This window comes from Lissotriton helveticus, chromosome 12 (genome assembly GCF_964261635.1).
Source record: "Lissotriton helveticus chromosome 12, aLisHel1.1, whole genome shotgun sequence".
Lineage (NCBI taxonomy): Eukaryota > Metazoa > Chordata > Amphibia > Caudata > Salamandridae > Lissotriton > Lissotriton helveticus.
In genome coordinates, this window is record NC_136073.1 from 557492843 (window position 1) to 557517264 (window position 24422).

Genomic DNA, 24422 nt, shown 5'->3' on the forward strand with positions numbered 1-24422 from the left:
GGGAAAACAAGCATTTGCAATGCAATAGGTCTCGCATTAGGAAAGTTTGAGGTATTGGTATTGTAAATGACAAATATTTTATTTATGTGTTGGTTTTGAAAATAGCGAAATTAATAGCTTTGTCATTTACAATACCAATAGTTTTAACTTTCACAAACGTGACACCTATAGCATTTCTAATGCAATATGTGTTGTATTTACATGACTTAGATGTATTAATATTACAAATAACAATGGCTTTTATTTTTTTTAATAATTAATACTTAAATAAAAGTTATTGTAATTTATACTGTCAGTAGCTTAAACTTTTGTAAATAACTTTTGGGAAGATAATGGTCAGTGTATTTTATTGTGATGAAAATCCAAGAACAGAAGTGAAATATTAACATCTTTTTTGTGACATTTGTAATAAATCGTGAAACATTGAGAGAACATATTAGAACCAGTTGTTGTTGAATGGTTGCACAGAGTGATGCTGTGGCGTTCAGTGGTACTGAGTGATGCTGTGGCCTTCAGTGGCGTTGAGTGATGCTGGGGCGTTGAGTGATGCTGTGGCATTGAGTGATGCTGTGGCATTGAGTGATGCTGTGGCGTTAAGTGATGCTGTGGCGTTGAGTGATGCTGTGGCATTGAGTAATGTTGTGGCATTGAGTAATGCTGTGGCATTGAGTGGTGCTGTGGCATTGAGTGGTGCTGTGGCATTGAGTGGTGGCGTTGGAGGGCAGAGTTGGAGGGTGGAGTTGGAGGGTGGAGTTGGATTTTGAGGGTGGAGTTGGATTTTGAGGGTGGAGTTGGATTTTGAGGGTGGAGTTGGATTTTGAGGGTGGAGTTGGAGTCTGTAGTTGTAGTTTGCGGGTGGATTTGGAGGTGGATTTGGATGTTGGAGTTAGAGGGTGGAGTTGGATGGTGTTTTGGGAGGGTGGATTTGTAGTTGGAGGAAGGAGTTGGAGTGTGGATTTGGAGTGTTGAGTTGGAGGGTGTAGTTGGATGGTGGAGTTGGAGATTGTAGTCGGAGGGTGTATTTGGAGTGTGTAGTAGTGCTTGGATGGTGGATTTGGATGGTGGATTTTGAGGGTGGAGTTGGAGGGTAAAGTGGTGGTGAGTGATACTGTGGTGGTTCTGAGTGATAATGTGGTGGTGGTGAGTGGTGCTGTGGTGGTGTTGGGTGGTGTTGATTGAATTTGTGGTGGTTGTGTGTGGTGCTGTGGTGGTCCTGAGTAATGCTGGGGTGGTGCTGTGGTGGTTTTGAGTGAAGCTCTGGTGATTTTGAGTGATGCTGTGGTGGTCCTGAGTGGTGCTGTGGTGGTTTAGAGTGAAGCTGTGGTGGTTATGAGTGATGCAGTGGTGGTGTTGTGGTGGTGGTTCTGGGTGGTGTTGAGTGGTGCTGGGCCTGTGCTGAGTGGTGCTGTGGTGTTGCAGAGTGATAATGTGGTGGTGCTGAGTGGCGCTGTGGTGGGGATGAGAGATGCTGTGGTGGTGCGGAGTGGTGCTGTGGTGGTGCGGAGTGGTGCTGTGGTGGTACAGAGTGGTGCTGTGGTGGTGCTGAGTGGTGCTGTGGTGGTGATGATTGATAATGTGGTGGTGCTGATTGATAATGTGGTGGTGCTGACTGATGCTTGGGTAGCGCTGAGTGATGATGTGGTGATGCTGAGTGGTGCTGTGGTGGTGCTGAGTGATAATGTGGTGGTGCTGATTGGTAATGTGGTGGTGCTGATTGATGCTGGGGTTGCGCCGAGTGATGCTGGGGTTGCGCCGAGTGATGCAGGGGTTGCGCCGAGTGATGCAGGGGTTGCGCTGAGTGATGCAGGGGTTGCGCTGAGTGATGCAGGGGTTGCGCTGAGTGATGCAGGGGTTGCGCTGAGTGATGCAGGGGTTGCGCTGAGTGATGCAGGGGTTGCGCTGAGTGATGCAGGGGTTGCGCTGAGTGATGCAGGGGTTGCGCTGAGTGATGCAGGGGTTGCGCTGAGTGATGCAGGGGTTGCGCTGAGTGATGCAGGGGTTGCGCTGAGTGATGCAGGGGTTGCGCTGAGTGATGCAGGGGTTGCGCTGAGTGATGCAGGGGTTGCGCTGAGTGATGCAGGGGTTGCGCTGAGTGATGCAGGGGTTGCGCTGAGTGATGCAGGGGTTGCGCTGAGTGATGCAGGGGTTGCGCTGAGTGATGCAGGGGTTGCGCTGAGTGATGCAGGGGTTGCGCTGAGTGATGCAGGGGTTGCGCTGAGTGATGCAGGGGTTGCGCTGAGTGATGCAGGGGTTGCGCTGAGTGATGCAGGGGTTGCGCTGAGTGATGCAGGGGTTGCGCTGAGTGATGCTGGGGTTGCGTTGAGTGATGCTGGGGTTGCGCTGAGTGATGCTGGGGTTGCGCTGAGTGATGCAGGGGTTGCGCTGAGGGATGCAGGGGTTGCGCTGAGTGATGCAGGGGTTGCGCTGAGTGATGCAGGGGTTGCACTGAGCGATGCAGGGGTTGCGCTGAGTGATGCAGGGGTTGCGCTGAGTGATGCAGGGGTTGCGCTGAGTGATGCAGGGGTTGCGCTGAGTGATACTGGGGTTGCGCGGAGTGATGCTGGGGTTGCGCGGAGTGATGCTGGGGTTGCAAGGGGGGGAAAAACGACCCTAACAGGGGCAGAAATGCACAAAAAGCGAGTCTAACAGAGGGCAGAAGGGCAGAAAAACAAGGGAAAAAACGAGTCTAATAGGGGCAGAAGGGCACAAAAAATGGGTCTAACAGGGGCAGAAGGGCACAAAAAACGAGTCTAATAGGGGCAGAAGGGCAGAAAAACAAGGGAAAAACGAGTCTAACAGGGGGCAGAAGGGCACAAAAAAGCGAGTCTAACAGAGGGCATAAGGGCAGAAAAACTGGAAAAAACAAGTCTAATAGGGGCAGAAAGGCACAAAAATGCTTATTTTTTTACTATTATTTTTCCACCACCGACGTGACCCAGTGCCCCCACCCTTCCCCGTGCGTAGCCAATGTTAAAAGCACACAGCGTAATAAACTAGATAGAGTAGTAGAAAGAGTGTGTGAGAAAGAAAGAATGAAGGGGAGAGAAGGTTATAGATGCACAAAGAAGAGGAGGAGAGTGTGTGTTTGTGGTTTGGATTTAACAAAAAGTTATGGTAAAGAAACTGTGCTGAAAGACTTGAAGTGAACCAATATGAGAAATGCTGGATTAGTGCGTGAGAGAGTGAGAGAGGAGTGAGAGAGAGTGAGAGAGAGAAAAGGAGTATGGGGAGGGGCACTAAGGGGGAGGGGTGAGAAGTGGACCTGTACTCAGTATGATGATGTATATGAAGGGAGCATGTGTGAGCAGGCAGTTTAGAGAGGACATATTTAGTTTGAGGGAAGGATGTAAAGGAGCAGTGGAATTGTGAGATGAGGTGATGGTGGTAGTGTGAGGGAATGAGAGGGGCAGTGTGCTTGTGTATAAAAGATGATAAGGTTTTTTTAAGTGCAATGTAGAGATGGGTTGTATTTACATTGTTTTTTTGTTGTGGAGTTGTGTAGTGAAAATATGTTGCCTGGTGTGATGCGGCATTATGTGGTTAGAAATTGAATGGTATGAACTGTAGCGGAATTATGTAGAATGAGATAGTGAGTTATGTATTTAAATAAGTGGATTAGTTGAAAGCGCTGCTTGTGGGAATTTGCAGCAGCGGCTAGCACTTTAAACAGGATTGTTTATGTTAAGGGCTGGGCTTCCATTGTTTACATTATGAAGAGGGGGAAGGGGCTACACCGTGCACTTCTACACTGCAGTCACTGGTTCACAGCACAGGGGTCTGATGTAGACTAAGCGGTGTCTACAGTTTGTGAAACATTTGTCAATTGTGATTAAAGCAGCATCAGTTTGCAACACTTTTTTAAAAGCATTTGAAGTCATCACTTTATTCAGTTCGAAAACAAGTAAATCGGGGGACCAGATGAAAGTCATGTTTGGGGCTGCACAAAACCTCACCGAACATCCCTGACAAAATGGTCAATTAAGCTGGGCAAGTAAACACGTTTTAAAGGAGAATATAAGTGTACCTGGTAACAGCTTGCAGTTTAAAAGACTATAGTCCACAAAATGCAACAACCCACTCGTTCCAGTAAATTAAATGTCTCTTACTTTTTTCCTCTGAAAATTGTTTGATAAAAAACATTTAATTTAATTCAGAGTTGCGATGTTGTGTTCTGCTGAGGAGAGACACCATTAGCCAAATTACAGCGCACTGCTCCACGCTGTCCAATGGCGTACAAAAGCTCCTGTTTGCAGTGGTGTCTGTGGGGGCTGTGGGCACAGATCATACTCCCCGACCACGGACATCAAGAGACCCAGAGCAGTGGGGGTCATGGATAACAGGATCAAATACCAAGCTGCTGGGAGAGGGAATGGGAATGGGAGGAGGACGGCCAGGAAGGACGCAACAGGCAGTCTGTCTGAAAGCTGCAGGCAGAGAGCTCTGTGACTGCACCGAGCTCTTCACGAAAATAGTGGCCACCTTCAGAAAACATATAGAAACAAAGCCCTCCAATGTGCATAAGCTTTTCAAAAACCGAGGCAAGAGTCCCAAAATAAATTAAAACAAAGCTGTACAAAACATCGTGCACAAGGGTCACCAATCACAAACAAGCTCTTGGCATTGCTGTGGGGAGGGGGGAAGAGAAATGCACGGCCTGGGGGCCATGAAAGTGAATTGAATAATTAGGGGAGGAGAGCGCATGCTGGGGGAAGCTTCAGATGCCAGTGGGAGGGAGGCTGGGAGGGAGGCTGATTGCTTTGATGTGGACGCACAGATGGTGCCTGTGGGGGAAAAGTGCGTGCTTGTTCACGTGAACTGTTGAAAATCCGCTGTTGGTTTGACAATTATTTTGCTCACTAAAATTCGACCCTATCCATTCTTTGTGGAATGGTATAGGCTCGACCTAAACAAGGAGGAAGGCAAAGACAGGACCGTGACAAATGGAGAAAACTAATCACAAGCGAGATTCAGAGTAAGAGTAGGGTGTTAAAGGAAAGAAGCATGAGATAAAATCAAAACCTGGCACCCTTACTTGCAGCACCCCTGGCATTTGGCAGCATCAGTGACAGGTTTCTAACAAAAACTTTTGCCCCCTGCACTTGATATAGTGGACTACCAGATTCTAACAGGGTCGCTGGCCACCATGGCAGGTACCGAACAGGAAAAGGTGAGTTAGTTCAGCTCTTTTTTAGAGAGTAACTCGCATCAGGTCATTAGGGGATGTTTTCCATTTGAAACTGCCTCTGTTTTTGTGGTGAACTCAAGGACTCTCCATTGTAGCTCGTTCATTTTCATTTAAACTCTTCAATTGGAATAATTTCAGCTACTTTGCAGTAGCCATTTCTAGCTATTAGGTTTTACACAATTCCATTCCTCTATTCAGTTGTAGCATTTTTCGCTACTCAGTTGTAGTTGTTTCAATTGTTCAGCTGCTTTGAATGCAGATATTTGTTTGTAGTAATTTCTGCTATGTAGTTGCAGTCAGTTTTTCTGTTGTAGGCATTTCTGCAGATCAAATGTAGGAATCTAAGCCCTCTGCGTTTCCTCCTAGTGATCTTTGGAACAAAAGCAATAGTGCTTTTCGAATGTAGAGGGGGTCCTTTTGTCTCCCTTTGAGAATCTAATTAAATAAACAAATGCAAAAAAAAAAAAAAAAACATCGGGGCATTTTTGAAGGAATTATTGAGGAATTCCGGTTTTTATTATTTTTGTAATTTTATTAAATAGCTGTTTATGGGCAAACACTTATCCATATCCCATCCTTACTTTGCCTTTACCCCATTTAGCCACCTCCTTTAAATGTCATTAGCAGGACTACCAAGGTGTCTCAGCCTCTGAACCAAAAAAAGTAGCTGTCTTTCCAGCATTAGATTTAAGTTGCTTCGTGGACAGCCACCCAAACTCCGCCGAAAGACATTTGCCAATTTTACTGCCTGGGCAAGGCTCATTATTCTTCCAAGAGAATGCTGCAGATCAATCACAACACTGCATTGCAGCATTGTGATTGGCTAAGGGGAGCCTATACTTCCTGCTTCAGAGGACGACGCGAGGTGAGGTGGCAGTCCGGCAGCAAGGTAAGTCACATTTTAATTTATTAGGTCGAAGCCTGGCGTTCACTGCGCAAGCAGTGTCGCGCAGGCGAGAAATTTTGATCTCCAGTATGGGGCTTTAACCCGCCTCTCTCTTCCATTGGCTAGCTCCATAAATGGAGGCTAGCCATTGGAAGAGATATGTGGCAATCATTCTGGGAGCAGATTCGTGGGCGCTTCTGTGTTTTTTAAGCCCCGCTCCCTTTGTTTTCGTCATTCAGAGGTGGGCCATTGTGGGCGTTTACTTTTTTTTTTTCCAGGGCTGTTTTTTCATCAGTCTGTGCCAGCTCCGCCGCTCGTTCGCAGCCTTCTCCCTGTGCTCCCACGGGTGCTTCTTATTACTCAAAATGTTGTAATTTCTGATATTGATCCGTTTCCATGCACTTTATTTGCTCTGTTTCACTCGCGAGAAAGTATCAAACATTTTGGTCCTTGAATGTCACTCATCATAAGTAGACTGCAAGCATGGAAATGTCACACGAAACCAATCTGAAAACTTGGCAACTAAGCAAAATAGACTAAAACGATGTTTCTTAATGTGTGGGTTGAGGGACTTGGTTGTAATGTACTTCTCATACGTAAAATAGTCACTCGTGGCAAATAGTCCACTGTATGTAGAATTATTTTTGGGCCGATAATGACGTAGAACCAGGCAAAAACAAGCATTTACAATGCAACGGTTTCGCCTTTGGAAAAGTTAGAGCTATTGGCAATGTAAAGGACAATGCCATTTATTTATCTGTTTTCAAAACCAACACATAAATACAAATTTTGTCATTTACAATGCCAATAGCTCAAACTTTTCCTAAGGCGAAACCGTTGCATTGTAAATGCTTGTTTTTCACATTGCAGAGCCACGTTTCTGTTGCTGCCAAGTTCCTACTTCTATTGACGGCGCCGCCTCTGGTCGGGGTTTAGTGTCAAATTCCCCTGCACACAGTTGACTCTCTCCAGCCAGGTGGAACAGATTGCCTCTGAAATGTGAATTGACTTGGCCCTGCTGTCAGGAGCACGGGAACTGCCTGGGCTCTGCCTGGCCACGGCCCTGACAGGTCTCCGCGCTGGGGGAGATCAAAGATTACAGGAGTGACTGCACTGATTATAACAAATGCGTCCTCCTGGTTGAAGGAAACAAATCAAGAAGGGATCGGGGCCGCCTTCGAGGAGGGGTCGTGACGCACGCTAATCGTCAGCACTCTCCAATCTTTTGTGATAGTACGAGTTACGGCAGTAATGCTCCTGAACTAAACCCTGGCGGACTTTTCATAACACCTCTTGAGGACTTGTATCTGCTGATTAATCGTTAGCTGATGCCAGCGTGTCATAAATAGCCAGAGCGTGCACAGTCCGAATCTGTTAGTATAAAAGCCATAAAACACAGACCCTGTATATAACCCCGCACGGTAAACGTCAGCTTTTGTCTTCCATTCAGATGCCATTACGCTAGTCGGTGCACTTACCACAGATCTCCTGGGTACACGTTTTTCATTTCAAGAGGAGAGTTTGACTCATGGAACCGGCATCGAAGCTACGAAAACTGCTCTAAAGTAGACAGACCTCCTCGGAGGACAACCCAAACCTTATAAAGAGAGGTGGCAGAGCACCATCTTCGTCAAAACGCACCAGTGGGAGATGCCCCCCGCCCCTCCCCCCCGCCATTGCTCCATTGCGGACGGATATGAATGAATATCACAACATAGCACCCATCTTACGTTTCCCATGCACACTGCTTTACACACACAGTGGCAGGAAGGGTGGCACAAAGTCTCTTTCACAGACACGTTGCGCACACGGAGAACAGTCACTCATCCAGCCACCCTGTCAAGCAGTGTGAAGTATCAATCAATTCACGCATGCGACATATAATGAGGAATTCTGTATTGAACTCTAAAGATTCATCTATTGTGCTATCGAGTTTAGACTAGTGCAAATATTTGCATTATCTGTTTCTCTCTCACGCACACACACCCGCGCCTACCACTGCTCATTCAACACGCACGTGCTTGTGTACACACTATTCATACACATGTGCAGATAGGATACCTTTCACTCGCGCATTCACTCATACAGATCTACACATAACTAACAAAAATGCATAATGCGTACAGGCCAGAGCTTTAAGTGGGAGGTAAAAACTGGGGGCGGGGTGGCTCTCAAATGAGTGTGGCTGGTGTAATTAGGGCGTGGCTTAAAACAGCTAAGGTAAAAATCTGTGCTTAGCATAGTATGCCACCTGACTAGTAATGTGCTGCTTCTGTCATTGCATCCAGATCTATAATACAACAAGTAACATTACACCTACAACAAGCCAGGAGTATTGGCTTTGCCAGTGGTTGTTAGCTGCATAAGATAAATAAGCAACAACTATGGATTCGTTGTATAGAATATCAAAAAATGCTTCAATTCTGAATTGATGAGTGTTAAAGAACTATAACGAGTATCTTTGAAGTTGCATCAACGCTTTTGGTACTTCTGCAGAGTAAAAAAATTAATTCATCCAGAGGGTGAGGGCAAAAATGTAGAGCCTGATAGGGAGCCGGCTCAGCACCTGCTTTTCAGAACAGTAGGTGCTGAGCACAGACAGGACCCGGCCCACTTAAAGCGCTGGTACAGGCTATGCACGAGCACACAGAAACAAACAGCCACACGTGCATGCATCCAGCCCACAACAAACATACATAAATACCACAACGCAAAAGCCAGTGGAGTACACGTGCCTGCAGCCACTAACTAGGCACCACTGACACAAGCAAAACATCATACAAGATCAACGCGTGTACACACAATCAGCCTAAACCTATATGCGTCCACAACATATACATACACAAGAACAAGAAGGGAGGAGGACTTGATGCAGCTAAAACATAAGCAGGCACACATAATAGTGGTGCACACGTCTAGGCACTCACGACATATGTGCCCCCATAGGTAATTAAACACATACAGGTAATCAGGGTACAGGTGTATGACGCCACACACTGTCCATAATCATGTATGCACCATCAACATGACCACACAATCAGACAGTATACACTGGTATGCAGACAACATTTGCCGAAGGTTCACAATAGTGAGAGCGCAGTGTTTTGAGTCATACCCCTCTCTGTAACGCAGGCGGTTTTGTTTCCAGTCAGTCACAATAGTAAACCATAGAAGCATGTTGAGCCAGCGCCTCGTACACTATTAGTTCAGGAATTATGGGGCACTGATCAAATTGTTGACGCCAACGCAGAGCTGGATGTCGCTTCCAACACGGGGATGTTTACATCCTCCTCAAGCAGGAGGCACGTGCGGTGTGTAGGAAGAGGGGAGTGTCATATTCGCGTTATATAGATGCAATTACAAATAGCCACACCCTACTACCCAGGCGTTGGCATTTGAAATCTACTTTCAGATGCTCTGTGCAACGGAAAGATAATGTCGGTTGTAGCAGACAAAGACCACATTGTGATCGGTACACCTGCATTGAATACCCTCTGCGTTTGTGTACCCGGTAAGCGGCTTATCATCGCCTAGTGGGTCGAGTGCCGCTGTTTTCTTACAACTAAGGTCACACGGCGGTTTCAATCTTGCCCTGCGACCAAAGGTGAACCGCGGGTTTCTCTAATCGCCGGGTTTCCTCGCCACTGACAGATCAAATAGTCGTTCATAGACGTGCAGCTCAACTGCCGATCAACAAAATATAAACATTTCACAACGTTGACCTTTTTCACAATCGCGTTGTAGACATTTACGGTGATCGTGCGTGCACTAGACAAAGAAGGCACCTGTGGACAATTTAAAAGACACACAAACAAATCTGAGGTGTGTATTGCAACACGTTGCCTGCCATGTGTAGTCTGTTCCTAATTTTGCAAGCGTGTGTCCGGCCTCCTCTGGCACTCAGTGCGTGAAGCGACAGGGAGACCTTGACTCAACAGCAGTTCGACCACTTTGGGTCCTCTCAGTATGGACTGTGCATACCCCCAGTGCAAACGGAACTTTACTAGTGAGACGGAAGGGGATTACATTGAAAAACAAGCCCCACCGCCATTGAAAAGAAGTGAGAAGCAAGCACACGCCCACCAAAAATCCCCCACCGCACCCGAAAATGCGTAGAATAAGTAAAAGCGAAGTACTTTCGTTCTAATTCTTCTACCACTATAACATTCCCCTCTAATTGTTTTCACGTTTTTTCTCTTTTCTAAACGAAGGCATGGCGTACACGGACAAGCAGCCTTTCCCATGCAAACATGATTTTTCAACGAATGTCTATACCCCGTCAGTAGCTCATTGAATGGCAGCTTCCAAGGGTCCTAATAAATCCTGTTTTGTTATGAAACTCTTCAAAGGCGATTCGTATGTAGGAAACAACCAGGAACAAGTCAGGTCCCGGGCCGCGCTGTGATTGGCTGACGTCACGGGGGTGTCCCGGCCGGCAGCCAATCACAGCGCGGCCTGGGAATGACGTCACGGGGGTGTCCCGGGCCGGCAGCCAATCGCAGCGCGGCCCGGGACAAAGGGGCGGGGCTTAAAAAAAGCACCAGAAACGCCCCCGAATCGCGTTTTCAAGAGAAAGCGCGATTGACAGCCTCTGTCTCCCAATGGCTAGCCTCCATTTATGGAGCTAGCCAATGAGAGGCAGAGGCGGTGCCGACATCCCTACTGTAGACAATAGTTTTCGATCTGGGAGTGGCACTTCGTGCCCCTCGCCAGGTCGAAACCTAAAAAGTGTTATTCGAGTTTAAACTTGAGAGTAAGTCGGTGAGGTCAGCGCTGTATTTAATCGCATACTGCGATAAATTGGACCCCTAGAACCGTTCGAAGATGGCGCTCGCTGCTCTGCTTCTCTACGAACGCCGGTAAAAGGACCCATTTCAAGAGGGACGTTTCTCAGACGAACGGACGCAAATCCCTGCTCAGGCATCGGCCCGCCCCCTTCAGCTAGTAGATCTGCTGATTGGTATATGGCCGGCTATCCTGATGCATGGCGATCTATTATTCGTCACAATTCTTGGAGTTCAACGTGAAGTTTCTTCCAATTGGTGGAATCGGCTTGTGAAACGAACACGGACGGTTTCGGTTGGCGGAGCCGCGCCCAAGTCGACTACAGCTAGTATCTGCTGCAGGGAAGCGTTCGTGGCAAATTGCCCGCCGTGGCGGCGCAGAAACCGGAAGTTAGCAGGTCAAGATGGGAAGTATGGTTAACGATGGGCACCTGGGGTGCTAAAAGTGGCTGGTGAGGACGTAAAAAAGTTGGATTGGGGACCTTTTATGGTGCAAGTGACTTTAGCGAATGATCTCTCAGCAATTCGTACACGAGTCAGTCAGCGCAGGACGAGAATATCGGGTCCCTTCATGGAAAAGGGAATAAGCTACCTTCCAAAGCGAGAGGGAGGGGTGGTTAACGGAGGCTCCTGCACCTAAGAGGCGGGCGAGCGGTTAATACGGGCGCGTACTGAAGGGACTCGAGCATATCTGGCAAGTAGACCCATGTCCTGTTTGACACGTTTCACAGTATTGGCTTTTTGCTCCTCTGCATACTGGCACACCAGACAGTGGTTTATAGTGCTACGAGTGAGTCACAGAAAAAACATAATGTGGGATACGAACAGAGCTGCGAAATTCTCTAGGTTCATGCATGGGTTGCCTTCATTACACGAACTTTAACACTTTTATAACATTGCATGTTTAAAGCATGCCTTACGTGTAATCCGGAGTACGTAAATATGTATCTCAAGTGCATGTCCCACTATGCACTGTCACACACATGGCTACTACGCCTTGTATATATGCTGCAACATTATTCCCATATTTAAATTTCATTATTTGTGTATATACCTTTAGTCACGTTTGTAAAAACACACACTAAGAGTGGTTACTACACACAAACTCGCACACAAATATAGGCATCTGTGGGTTACTCTAGGTATAACATGCAGCATGTCTTTACAAAAGTATCTGTTTGCGATATTTCATGAAAGTGCACATTATATATCTGATATATGTATGTGATATCAAGCTACTACCTGCACAAACTCATATAGCTATATAAAATATAAAAAATATTGCAAGTAGAAGTAAGCACATGAACACGTGCATGTTTTGAATGCATGTGTGTTGAGAGGTGGCGGTAGTAGGATAGATCGTGTGTCTGTGTGTGTATATGTGACTGTGTGCGTGGCTCTGTGTGTGGCTCTGTAGGTATGTATGTGTGTGGGACTCTGTGTGGGTTTGTGTGTGGCATTTGCGAGAGATTAAGCTATTGGCATTGTAAATGACAATGGCATTTATTTATCTGTTTTCAAAACCAACACATAAATAAAAATGTTGTCATTTACAATGCCAATAGCTCTAACTTTTTCAAAGGCGAGACCATTGCATTGTAAATGCTTGTTTTTTAATCCCCCCCCCCCCCGGTCTCACCACACCCGTGCTACTCGGTGGCAGCCGCCGCTGATTTATTGCAACAATTTCCATTAAGGCCCATTACTTACCTGTACTATTCTTATTATTTTTGGATCCAGTTTTGTAGATGTTCTCTCTTATTTGCCCTGTGATTTATATTTCCCTGATGTGAATAACTTGAGAAGAACATGTCACCACCTTCATATTTATGTAGGGCTTCTCTCCAGGTTCCCCTCTTAAAGAAGTGATGCCCGAATATCGGTCTTACATTTTGGCTATATCTTATATATTTATTATTCTTCAAATCCATTCAGTCAAGTATCAGAAGGTGCTTTCTTTTCCAAGGTTGGAAAGTGGAGTGGGGGAGCAGGAGCATAATAAGTGCCTACACGCGTTACGTCCCAGTTCATTTTACAGGAATTAAAAATTTAGTTGGTCTGCACTGATTAAAATTTGTGATCAACTGGGTAAAAACATATCTCTGCAGAAAGCTATGCTATTTTACTGGGATTAGAATACGTTACCTACAGGATGGTTTATGCAACTGGCAAGGCTTGGTAACGGTTTTATAGGAACAATTCTGAAACACCCCCATTTCAGATATTTTGTTCTGTGCAGTACATACTAATGCATTGCAACTGGTTTCTTCCATTTGTGTTGTAAATGTACGATTTGTATTTGCGATCTTCTGAGCAGTATTCAAATCAGTGATTTACACTGACATATAAAATTACATGGGACATCATAAAATTAGTCACCGAGATATACAGTATTTAGCAGAGCAGAATGTACCAAAGGTTGAACAAACAGAAATATTACAGGTTACAAAGTACTAGGGACGGGATTAAATTTGGTCAGGAAACAGATACAACAAATATGAGAGCAGAGTCAGGCGGCTTGATGACTTTGTGCACTGTGATGGTGTGATAAGCATAAAACAATTATGCAACATTACAATACGGGGGGCCAGCGCTGGTAAGAAGCATCGCTCCCACTTTTGTTACAGGGGCTGATATTGCAGCACTTCTGCAAAAGCGGCCCCCAGAAACAAAACTGCACCCCACGGGTCCAAAACCGGTCCCACCCTTCCGGCCCATCTGGAAAAACACCCGGTGCCTGCTACGGCCAGTCCGGCCTGATGGCCACATCCACAATGGAGACAGAGTCACTGCAGGAGCATAACCATAGAACAGGCACCTTGGAGAAGCATAGGCCATGAATTATGGAACCCTCAAAATCCAGGGGGAGGATTAGGCAGTGTACGAGGGGACTTTGAAAGAGTAGTATCCTCAGTTGCTTTCAAAAGGTAGAAAGGGATGGGACCTGACATGCTGTCTTAGTGTTTCCATGCAAAAGGAGTCTTTACTAGATGATGCTCACATATTTAAATTACAGCCTGGAACAAAGGATGAGAGAGTCATGCATCACCTCGTCTCACTGTGCAGCTTTTATTGTACTGTTTTGTACATTAGCTTATGCCACTGTATCCTCTTTGTATTACCTTAGTGATGCTTTTGCATTTGTGTGGTGGTTAGTATCCTGCCACCGGCGTTGGTGAGGATCCTTATGGTTGAAACATTTTATCCACCTATAATACTGTCGTACTTTTCACACTGACTAAGGAAATGCTTTTTCATAACTATTACTTGGTGTCTGCAAAGACATATGCCCTCTTCTGTGACTGATTTACCTGTAAGAGGACAAAGTTCTTTGTATAAGGGCAAAGGTGCATAGTATGAGGACAAAGGAGCACTTCAGTTTGAACTTTTCAAAAGAAGTAAATCACTAACAATTTGGTGGCTCTTACATCATCAATTCAACTGAAACTCCCCATCCTGGTTGTATCAAAGTGAATTATTCTGTAGTGTGGTTGTGAGACTTCGCCATGTAATAACGTCACATTATCAGGTCTACTTGGGTTTCTTTAAGAAAACCCTTAGTTCATTCCTAGGCAGATGTGGCACATAGCAGTTAGGCTTAATCAAAGGAACAAGTGTAAAGCATTTAGAACTACCAAAAAAGTAAATAAGTAAGAAACATGACAGAGACAATTTACAAAAATAGGGTACATTTGTTATCTTCAAATAGACACTAAAACAACTAAAATCCATTCTGGGAAACTGGAGAAATGATTTTTCAAAGGTAAGCATATTCCTTAAAATGCAATAAACCATTGTAATCAGCTTAGTAAGTTCTTACCCAATGGGCAAGAACAACTACAAATATTCTCTTGGAAGGGCCACAACGGATTGGGGCCAGTCACAGAGATAACTTAGGTCCAGGGAGACACTCAGTGCACTTCTTTCCCTTACCAGAGTCCAGAAAAGAAGTGGTACTGATGCTGGGAATATAGCATGCTGAGGATGCTGAAGCTGCGGAGGATGTTCAAGAGATGTGGTGAGTGTTCCTGGACCCACCCTGGTATCCACTAGTATCAGGGGTCGCCTCCAGCCTCAGGACTCAATCTCCCATGATACAGCAGGGAAATACAGTGCATCCCCAATCACCATTGGTCAACTGGTCTCCCAGTTACAACAGTCTTAGCGATTGCTGACGGATAAGCACATTTTTTTTCTGGGCACCAGGGTCCACTTCAACTTTAACCACAGGTCCCACAGACTTGGGAACACCTTGGAAAGGTCAGAACTCAATCTTCCAGTAAGCACTTTGGTACCCGGTGGTGGTCAGGTGTGGCTGGGCAGCTGTGCTCACAAGGGGTGCAGGTTTCCTTAGCTTTAAGTGGTCCTGAAGCTTAACAGGAGGCTAGCCAACTAGCCCTTGAAGTCACTTCTTCAGTCCTGACACAAGTTGTACTCTTTTCCACAATTGGACACAGCAGGCATTGTCTTCTTTGCGGGTCTCTCAGGTGCATCAGGTGCAGTCCATTCTTTGGTGCGACCTCTCTTTGCTGGGTCCAGGGAGCAGTAGAGCAGTCCTATTTAGGTCGAGGCTGGGCAGCGCATGCGCTGCTCTGCGAGCCATGCTGTATTGGAGTATGTACTTGAAACCCCGTCCACTCTGCCCACATTTGTCATTGGCTTGTGTCATTGTCCTTCGTAAATGTTGGCTTCTGAGTCGTTATTAGGCCTGTTAGTCCCTCCTTAGTACTGCCTTGTCTTAATTTGTAACCTCCTTACTTCGGTTGTTACACGGTGCGTCTTCTTTAGTCTGTAACCTCTATTTTTTTCTTTCATGAGTTTCTCTTACTGCAGGGGGGGTCTCTTGTAGGCAGTTGTGATCACTGGCTTGTTCATTTAACTCGTAGCAAACGGGGAGCTCGTCAGGGGCATGGGAGACAGAAGGGGGCAACTCAGGGATGCCTTCAAATATTTGAAATGCAATAGGTCTCGCATTTGCAAGAGTTTAAGGTACTGGCATTGTAAATGGCAATGCCTTTTATTTTAAAAACCAAAACATAAATAAAAGGTATTACCATTTACAATGCCAATAGCTCAAACTTGTTTAAATGTGAGACCTATTGCATTGCAGATGCTTGTTCTGTCTTCTTTCTAGTCCAATAGTGATCTGAGGTCTGGATTGTGTCTTCTACGCCATCTTTATGTAGTGGGATGGGAGGACTCAATAGCCAATTGGGCAAAAGTTCCCACGAGGCAACTCTTCTCACTTTACATCACTTCCTGGGGGTTTGGTCACCAAACAATCCCATTATATCCTTCTGTACCCAAATCGATGATGGCATAAGGCCTTCTTCCCCTGTGAGGAGCCCTAGACACACCCTTGGATGTACCCAGCATAATGAGACATTCCTTCTGGAAAACTGGTTCTGCAACAGGTTCCCCTCTCTAGAGGAGATGACAGCCTGTCTACCTACACAAAAGGAAGCACAGGCTGTAGTGTGATTCACATTTGGCTATTGGAGCGTTAACCACTTTGAAGCTGAGCCATCTGCGGCCACAGCCCTCTATCCATCCTGCTGGAGGTCACAACTCTGCTCACCTAATGGTCTCTTTGTTCCTCATTCCTGGGGTACTTCACACCTCTTAGCAGGAGAAAAGTAGGCTGTCTCAAGTTGCAATCTGTTCGAGACAATCAGAAAGGGGCAACATCCGTTTTAGGCACAAATGTGGGACTTTCTAAAGTCACCTTTGCTTTAAATGTTACTTTAAATCCGACTTCAGCATTAAGTCGGGTTCAATGTAACCATTAATTTGATACATTGGAGTACTATGTTTGGTAGTCCCAAATGCAAGTCAGCACTTAGTGTGTGGTCTAGTGTAACTCCATGTTAGCCAATGGGGCCACCAGTCCTGCTACAATGAAAATTAAAATTTTAACTGCCAGGGAGTGTAAAGTTTAAATGTAAATGTCCATCTTTTTAATATCAGGCACCCTGCCTTCTGGGCTAATAAGGCTTGACTTAGGGGTGACTTACAGATAGTAAAAACAAAAGTCTGAGCCGGCAAAGGGGTTATTTTGTCATGACGAGTTTGACAGTTTAAAAGCTGCCCAATTAGGCAGCAATATCAGACCTAAAACCATGTATTTACGTTGTCACTGTAGTGTTGGCACAATTAAATGCTGCAGTCCACTAGCAACATTGTAACTTACTTGCCCTGTCTAACTCTTGTGCCATATTCTAGGGACTTATGGGTACATTAAATATGCCAGACATTTGAAAAAGGTCTATAGCCAAGTAGTACAGATTATTTTTTAGATTTTAATATTCGAATATTTAGGTATATTAACATATATCGTCCAACTGTAGAAAAACCATTCAAAAAAAAGGTTCTAGGTTGTCTCACTGTACATACATATTCACTGTATATAGATTAGAATTACTGTATATAAATTAGTCAAATAAGTTCACGAAGAAATGTTTTGTTTCTCCTGTCCTCCTGTATATAAACCTGTATATAAACCTGTATATAAATTTGTTATATAATAAGAGTGATGTACGTTCTCTTTTCATACCCTATAGAGCAATAGACGGTCACCTGAAGAAGGCCCAAGAGCCGAAACGCGCGTAGTGTTATCTACCGTATTGCCTTCAACTCAATTGCTGAATTCTTTTAGTTTTTTGATTATGTCTTCTATCGTCTGTGTTTATGTTTTTTAAATTTTTCATGAATTTAGTTAAATATGTAAATATACGAATGTTATGTATAATATCAATCACTTTAACACTGTAGTGTCCTTCATAAATTGCTAATGTGACAAAAAAAGAGAAATATACAAAAAATCAACAAAAAGATATATAAACATTTTTCGTATGTAAAACACAAATCATTAATAAAATTTAATATCAGATAAATACATTTTTTTGAATGGTTTTTCTACAGTTGGACGATATATGTTAATATACCTAAATATTCGAATATTAAAATCTAAAAAATAATCTGTACTACTTGGCTATAGACCTTTTTCAAATGTCTTGTTTCTTCCCTATGTATAGCAAGTAGAACTATAATATATAGGGGTCCCCTTTTTCCAAAATATTTGTAAAACTCATAGCCTGCTCTATGAGGGGATGTGCTAGCGTGTCTACCATATCAAGTGTGTATATATATACATATGTTTTTATCTATCTGGTGTATGTCTAGATTTCTAATATTTAGCTACTCATAGTTTCATTTCTTCTTTTGTATGTACAGTATAGACAACCTTTGACAGCAATTATATGTAGAACAGTCACAACTATTTGTATAAATCATCTTTCAGGCTCTAACTTACTTACTAGTCACGACAGAAATCATGGCTTCCCTTAAAACATTTGGATTTAGTGATGCTGATTTTATGTCTATGGTAGGTTCATCAGTCTCATTTGACAACAGAACAACAAATGAAAGAGAGGATAATTCTGAATTAATAAAACTTCTAGCCCTTAAGAAAAAAACTAAACGTATAGAACTCCACGGTGAATATATGCTACATTATCTAAAAGCAGGCATAATACCGCAAGGCCTTCAAGTAAAAAATATACCGGGATTATTCACCCACATTAAAGAGTTTCTAGAAAAATGGTCACAGATCGCGAATCGCTGCTCAAGAGACCACATGATGCTGATCGTAGAGACAGCAAAACAGCTCATATTAGACTTACTTAAAGAGATAGAAGAGCTAGAATCAAAAATTAAATCCTTACCCTCACTAACCGATGCCAAAAAAGCGCTGGATGATATTGACAAAGAACTATGTTCATATAGTGATTATTTGATTTAACGCAAAGCAGACAAGCTACAAAAAGACATACGATTTTTCAGCAAAGAACGTATATATCCATATCTTGCAGATGGCTTTTATGCACAAACAGATGACAATGGTGACATTCTCCCTAACCAACCTAATTCTACTTATAACAGACAAGTCACCACATTTTCTAACTTGTCCAACTCAGGGAGCGAAGACGGTTCCTATTCCTCTGATACTAGAGGACAAGGTTTCATATCTAGACAAAACAGACGTCCTTTTTTAGGGAGACGCAACAATTACAGGAACAACTGGAGACCCAGATACCAAACATACAATCAACAACAGTACCAACAAACAATGTTTCAACCACCTATCCAACAACATCAACAACCCATGTTTCAACAACCAATACAATATCAACCACAAGCCCAATATCCCCAACAATACCAGGGACCTCAAAACAATACCAACCAATACCTAGAGACAAGGAATGCGAAATACTGGAGACCCTAGAAACCGTCCCAATTTTCAATCTTAGTAGGATGACACTAAACGATTCCACCATGTCTCTCCTAACAAAGGGACTATCGTTTGTTCCCCATGCAGGCATAAACAAATTTGAATTGTTTATAGATCTAAAGACTTTTTTTCGTAAAGTGAGACTGAAGTTCTTCTTTCAAAATAATCAAACCAATACCTTTGAAAATAACAAAACAGGATTAGCTCCCAAATCAGTATTCACGCCAGCGCTGGATCAAGTGCCTCCTGAGGTTGGCATTTTTGAAAAAGTAGTTTATAGCAAATTCCTACACGCAACCAAATATGTACCTAGGACACCATTTAATGTTACATATGATGAATACCAAGCTATCAATCAATTAAAAAACAACACTACTGTCACTGTAAAATGCTGTGACAAAGGCGGAGGAATAGCTATTCTAGACACAGATAACTATATTACAAAGATTGAAAACATGCTAAACGACACAAGATTCTACTCTAAAATCTCAAGAAATACAACTAATATCATCAAAAACAAAATTGAACGCCTTACCATTCGAGCATACAATGATGACATTATTTGTCACAAAGAGTATGAATACCTCAATGTAGAATTTCCAAAACTGGCTTGCATCTATGGCACCCCAAAGGTGCACAAAAATGCCTTGAACCCCCCACTGAGACCAATTGTAAATACTATTGGCTCAGTTACTGAGCCCATCTCAAAATACCTGGACGCTATCCTGTGCCCTTACATACATCTAATACCAGGATATGTAAAAGACACTAGCCAAATTATCAACCTCCTTGAAGATACTCCATATAATGCAGACACACAATGGCTAGTCACACTAGATGTGGAAAGTCTATATTCTAACATCCCATATGAAGGGGCCTTGTGTGCAACTGCCTGGTTTATTGAAGCCTATCAAGTCGAATGTAATAGCAAGTTTATCCTAGACTGTTTGACCATTGTTCTTAAAGAAAATATTTTTGAATTTCAAGGTACTCTCTATAAACAAACAAAGGGAGTCAGCATGGGGGCTTCCTGTGCTCCCACTATAGCGAACATCTATGTGGCTTTCTTCGAACAGCAATTTGTCTTCAAAGAAGAGGCCCCATTTTTTGAAACAGTGTCACTATGGTCACGATACATAGATGACATCATATTTCTATGGAATGATGACACGGATAGACTGGCTGAGTTTATACAGTGGCTTAACCTCTGTGACGAAAATCTTCACTTCACTTCTCACCACAGCAATGTAGAGATTGAATTTCTGGATATCATGATAAAACATGACACAAAACAACTGTATGTGGATTTATATACAAAACCCACTGCACGTAACACCATTTTACATCATACTAGTTTCCACCCCCTTACTCAGAGAAATGCAATCCCCTTTGGCCAGTTTTTGCGACTTCGTCGCAATTGTACCAAAATTGCAGATTATGATCGCAGAGCGGAAGAAATGAAAATCAAATTTGAAAATCGTGGATACCCACATAGAATCATCAGACAGGCCTGTAAGCGAGCTCGCTTCTACGACAGACAACACCTACTCACTGGAAATACAAAAACAAAAGATCAGAATCTAGTATTTGTCACTAGACACTCTGTCCTTAACGATAAAATCCGACAGATCATATGCTCTCAGTGGCATTTACTAAACATCAATCAGCAAACCAAAGAGACTATACCTAAACCTATGTTTGCCTATCGTAAAAATAAAAATCTCAAGGACCTTATAGTAAGATCCCGCATGCCACAACAGAAACAACCAATACAACGCACCATTACAGACTTACAGCCAGTTCAAGGTAACTTCAGATGTGGCACTTGTAAATCATGTCCCATGGCAATAGAGAACAGATCGTTTAGTCACAAAGGTACAACAATTGAAAATAAATACATCACGAACTGTAAAAGTACAAATGTTGTATATATAGTACTGTGCCCATGCGACAAAGCTTATGTGGGAGAGACTTCACGATCTTTACATACAAGGCTCACTGAACATAGATCGGCAATACGCACTCAAAAAACAACGGCACCTCTAGTATGTCATTATTTAGAAAACCAACACTCACCAGACGACATGCGCTGGTACATACTAGAAAAAATCTCCCCAACAGCAGGGCTCTGCTGTAATAAAATAAGGCAAAAACGTGAGGTATATTATATATTTATATTTAACACTGTGAATGACGGCTTAAATTTAGAAATTCCCTGGGATCAGGCGATTCTATAGCTGCATAATATACCGTCCTCAATGAATATCTGATCGCATTTAAGATTATGCCCAGAAATCTGTTTCAAGTAAAAATCTTCACTTAAATGGTTCCCTTTTCTACCTCTACTAAGCAACTTCTAGAGTCTGTTATCCCTTTTTACTTTTTTCATCGTCAGGCATACACACCTGACCTCTATTTAAACAGGGCGTTTTGAGCTGCATGTCTTTTAAATCCGACTGCCTTGCTCACACACAGCCGATGCAAGAATACCGGGAGTTCCTCGCCACGAACTAACTACCCTCAGGTAAAAACGCTAACCTAGGAATGTTTATTTTTAGATTGTAAACTTATGCCGCATATCCTTAAGAAGACATGCTGCTACAGACGTTATCTGTTTTTACCATCTAGCGAAACTTATTTCGTTCACCCTATTCAGGCACAACATTAAATTACCGCTAGCATATATGCTTAAGCGAAAACTATGCACAGAACCCTTACTACACTTTGACCTCTCATTTTGGTCAAACAATATTTAATTACCGCGCACATTACCAATGAGTTTACGGATTCAAAAACAGAAATGTTTAAGCGATAACCACGCTTGCTCCAATATTGAAATCGGAACCCACGTTAGACTTTGACCGCGCATCTCGGTCAAAATAACATTTAACTATCACGCATATCACCAACGAGGCTCCGGGTATTTGTTCTTTAAAAAAAAGGAAGCGGAAATTGTCACTTGCTTCAATACTGAAATCCGAACCCACGTTAGACTTTGACCGCGTATCTCGATCAAAATAACATTTAACTATCACGCATATCACCACCGAGGTTCCGGACATTTGTTCTCTAAAAAAAAAGGAAGCGGAAATTGTCCTGATATTAGCAGAGCAAATACGTACCAGTCACTGAATTTAGTCTCACAATAGAATAAACATTACCATGTATATGGTGTATTGTTATAATTTACGCGACCTGATCCCTACTATTTCTGTGTTACAGTTACGGTTTCTGCAACAATCAGTACACCTATATCAGATCCGAACTCCTGGAAAACACGAGAATCATAATTACAAGGTAATTTGTCACCCGTCCATATTTCGAGTCAAGCTACTTATTTAGGTACACATGCAAAGATTATTGAACTACCACTCTCTCTTATATATAAGCAACATACAAGAGCGTGGCATTGAATTTCTTATTGTACGTCTCTTACAAACACTCTTTCTCCTTCTTTGCTTCCAATAGTCTTGTTGCCAATACCGCTAAAACAATGGCCAGACTCACTATGTTTGAAATATAACAGAGCATCACTCTTAAGGTAATCTATATTATTCAGTTAACTTACGTGTTTTTTTCACAAATTATGAGCTATCGTTATTGATCACTGCTTCGCCAGTCAACAGCCCCCCCCTTCTCTTTATTTAGCTCATCCTCAGACTACCAAAGACGATATAGAATCACTGCTATGCTTCTTTGCCAACTACGTTTACGACATATGAAGACGTAAACATTCAGGTACAAATTAATTATATACACATTTGTTGTCTCTGTGTTCATTTAGTAAGTTGTAGGTATAGTACAAATCGATACCGTTATAGTGTCAAGAAATAGTACAACTACCCCCTTCTTCCATCATTCCTTTACATTTGTCTGACATATGAATCCATTTCATTTAAATACCATAAATGGACCTCTCCTTATGCCAGATAAATAAGTTGGTTGCACCTCCACGTATAAAGAGTCATGTATTATTTCACACTAAACTGTGACTGCCTAATCACTGACTCCCAATATCTAGGAAGTAGCGGTCTTTATGGTTGTAGTTCCACTTTTGTATCATCTCCTAATGGTATTTAAATAGTACATAGATATATTTTTCACCTCTAGATATCCCGTATCTTTGTACCTGAACAACTTTTCGATTCTGAGGCTGGTTTATTTTCACTGCTGCCATACATCCAGTCTGAGTCTACCTATTTGTCCTGATGTAAGTACACTTTATTCAATTACATCCAGCCTTAAGATTTTCCTTCAGCATTAGTGGTTTTACCGATCATCCGACTATTTACCTTTGTAATAATATGAGAAGTCAACAACCATACAGAGTTTCAGTTAAATATCAGACTCCACACTTTGGTAGTCTATGCAGCGATTTCCACCCATAAAAAGTCATGTATCACTTCTCACTAAACTATTCCACTCTAATCATAGACTCTTAATGTCTAGGTAGTGATGGCCTCTATGGCTCTAGTCTAATAATTGTATTAATCCCCAATGGTATTCAAATATTATATCGATACATCTTCCATCTCTAGATATCCTGCATCCTTATAATTGAACAACTCCTCCATTCTGCAGCTGTTCTGTATTCACTGCAGTCATACATCCAGTCTGGGTTTATCAATTTGCCCTGCTGTAAGTATACTTTAATTAACTATATCCAGTTATATGATCATCCTATATTATCAGTGGCTCTATCGATTATTCCACCATTTACCCTAGTAACAACGTGAGAAGCCTACAATCATATAGATTTTCAGTTAAATAACAGACTGCACATCTTGATAGTCTAAGCAAAGATAGAGCTACTTAATGCCCACCTCACTTTGCGATGTCTTTGATTCAAGAGATGTCTCATCATTAGTGTACATAACATTTACTGTCACTGTTTTATATGTATACCTTGTGTGCTGTCTTCAAAGGTTCTAGGTTGTCTCACTGTACATACATATTCACTGTATATAGATTAGAATTACTGTATATAAATTAGTCAAATAAGTTCACGAAGAAATGTTTTGTTTCTCCTGTCCTCCTGTATATAAACCTGTATATAAATTTGTTATATAATAAGAGTGATGTACGTTCTCTTTTCATACCCTATAGAGCAATAGACGGTCACCTGAAGAAGGCCCAAGAGCCGAAACGCGCGTAGTGTTATCTACCGTATTGCCTTCAACTCAATTGCTGAATTCTTTTAGTTTTTTGATTATGTCTTCTATCGTCTGTGTTTATGTTTTTAAAATTTTTCATGAATTTAGTTAAATATGTAAATAT

General features: G+C 42.8%; 2 protein-coding genes and 1 long non-coding RNA gene across 3 annotated transcripts in view; 2 read left to right on the forward strand and 1 right to left on the reverse strand.

The window, feature by feature from the left end:
- LOC144798761 (uncharacterized) overlaps positions 1 to 24422 on the reverse strand; it is a 1691129-nt gene that overhangs the window by 1605218 nt on the left and 61489 nt on the right. The window lies entirely within an intron of this gene.
- SMPD3 (sphingomyelin phosphodiesterase 3) overlaps positions 1 to 24422 on the forward strand; it is a 1033773-nt gene that overhangs the window by 478642 nt on the left and 530709 nt on the right. The window lies entirely within an intron of this gene.
- LOC144799423 (uncharacterized) lies at positions 22307 to 24328 on the forward strand. Its single transcript, XR_013603816.1, has 5 exons — positions 22307 to 22442; positions 22794 to 22883; positions 23256 to 23355; positions 23684 to 23783; positions 24252 to 24328. It is a non-coding gene; the product is annotated as an uncharacterized LOC144799423 (long non-coding RNA).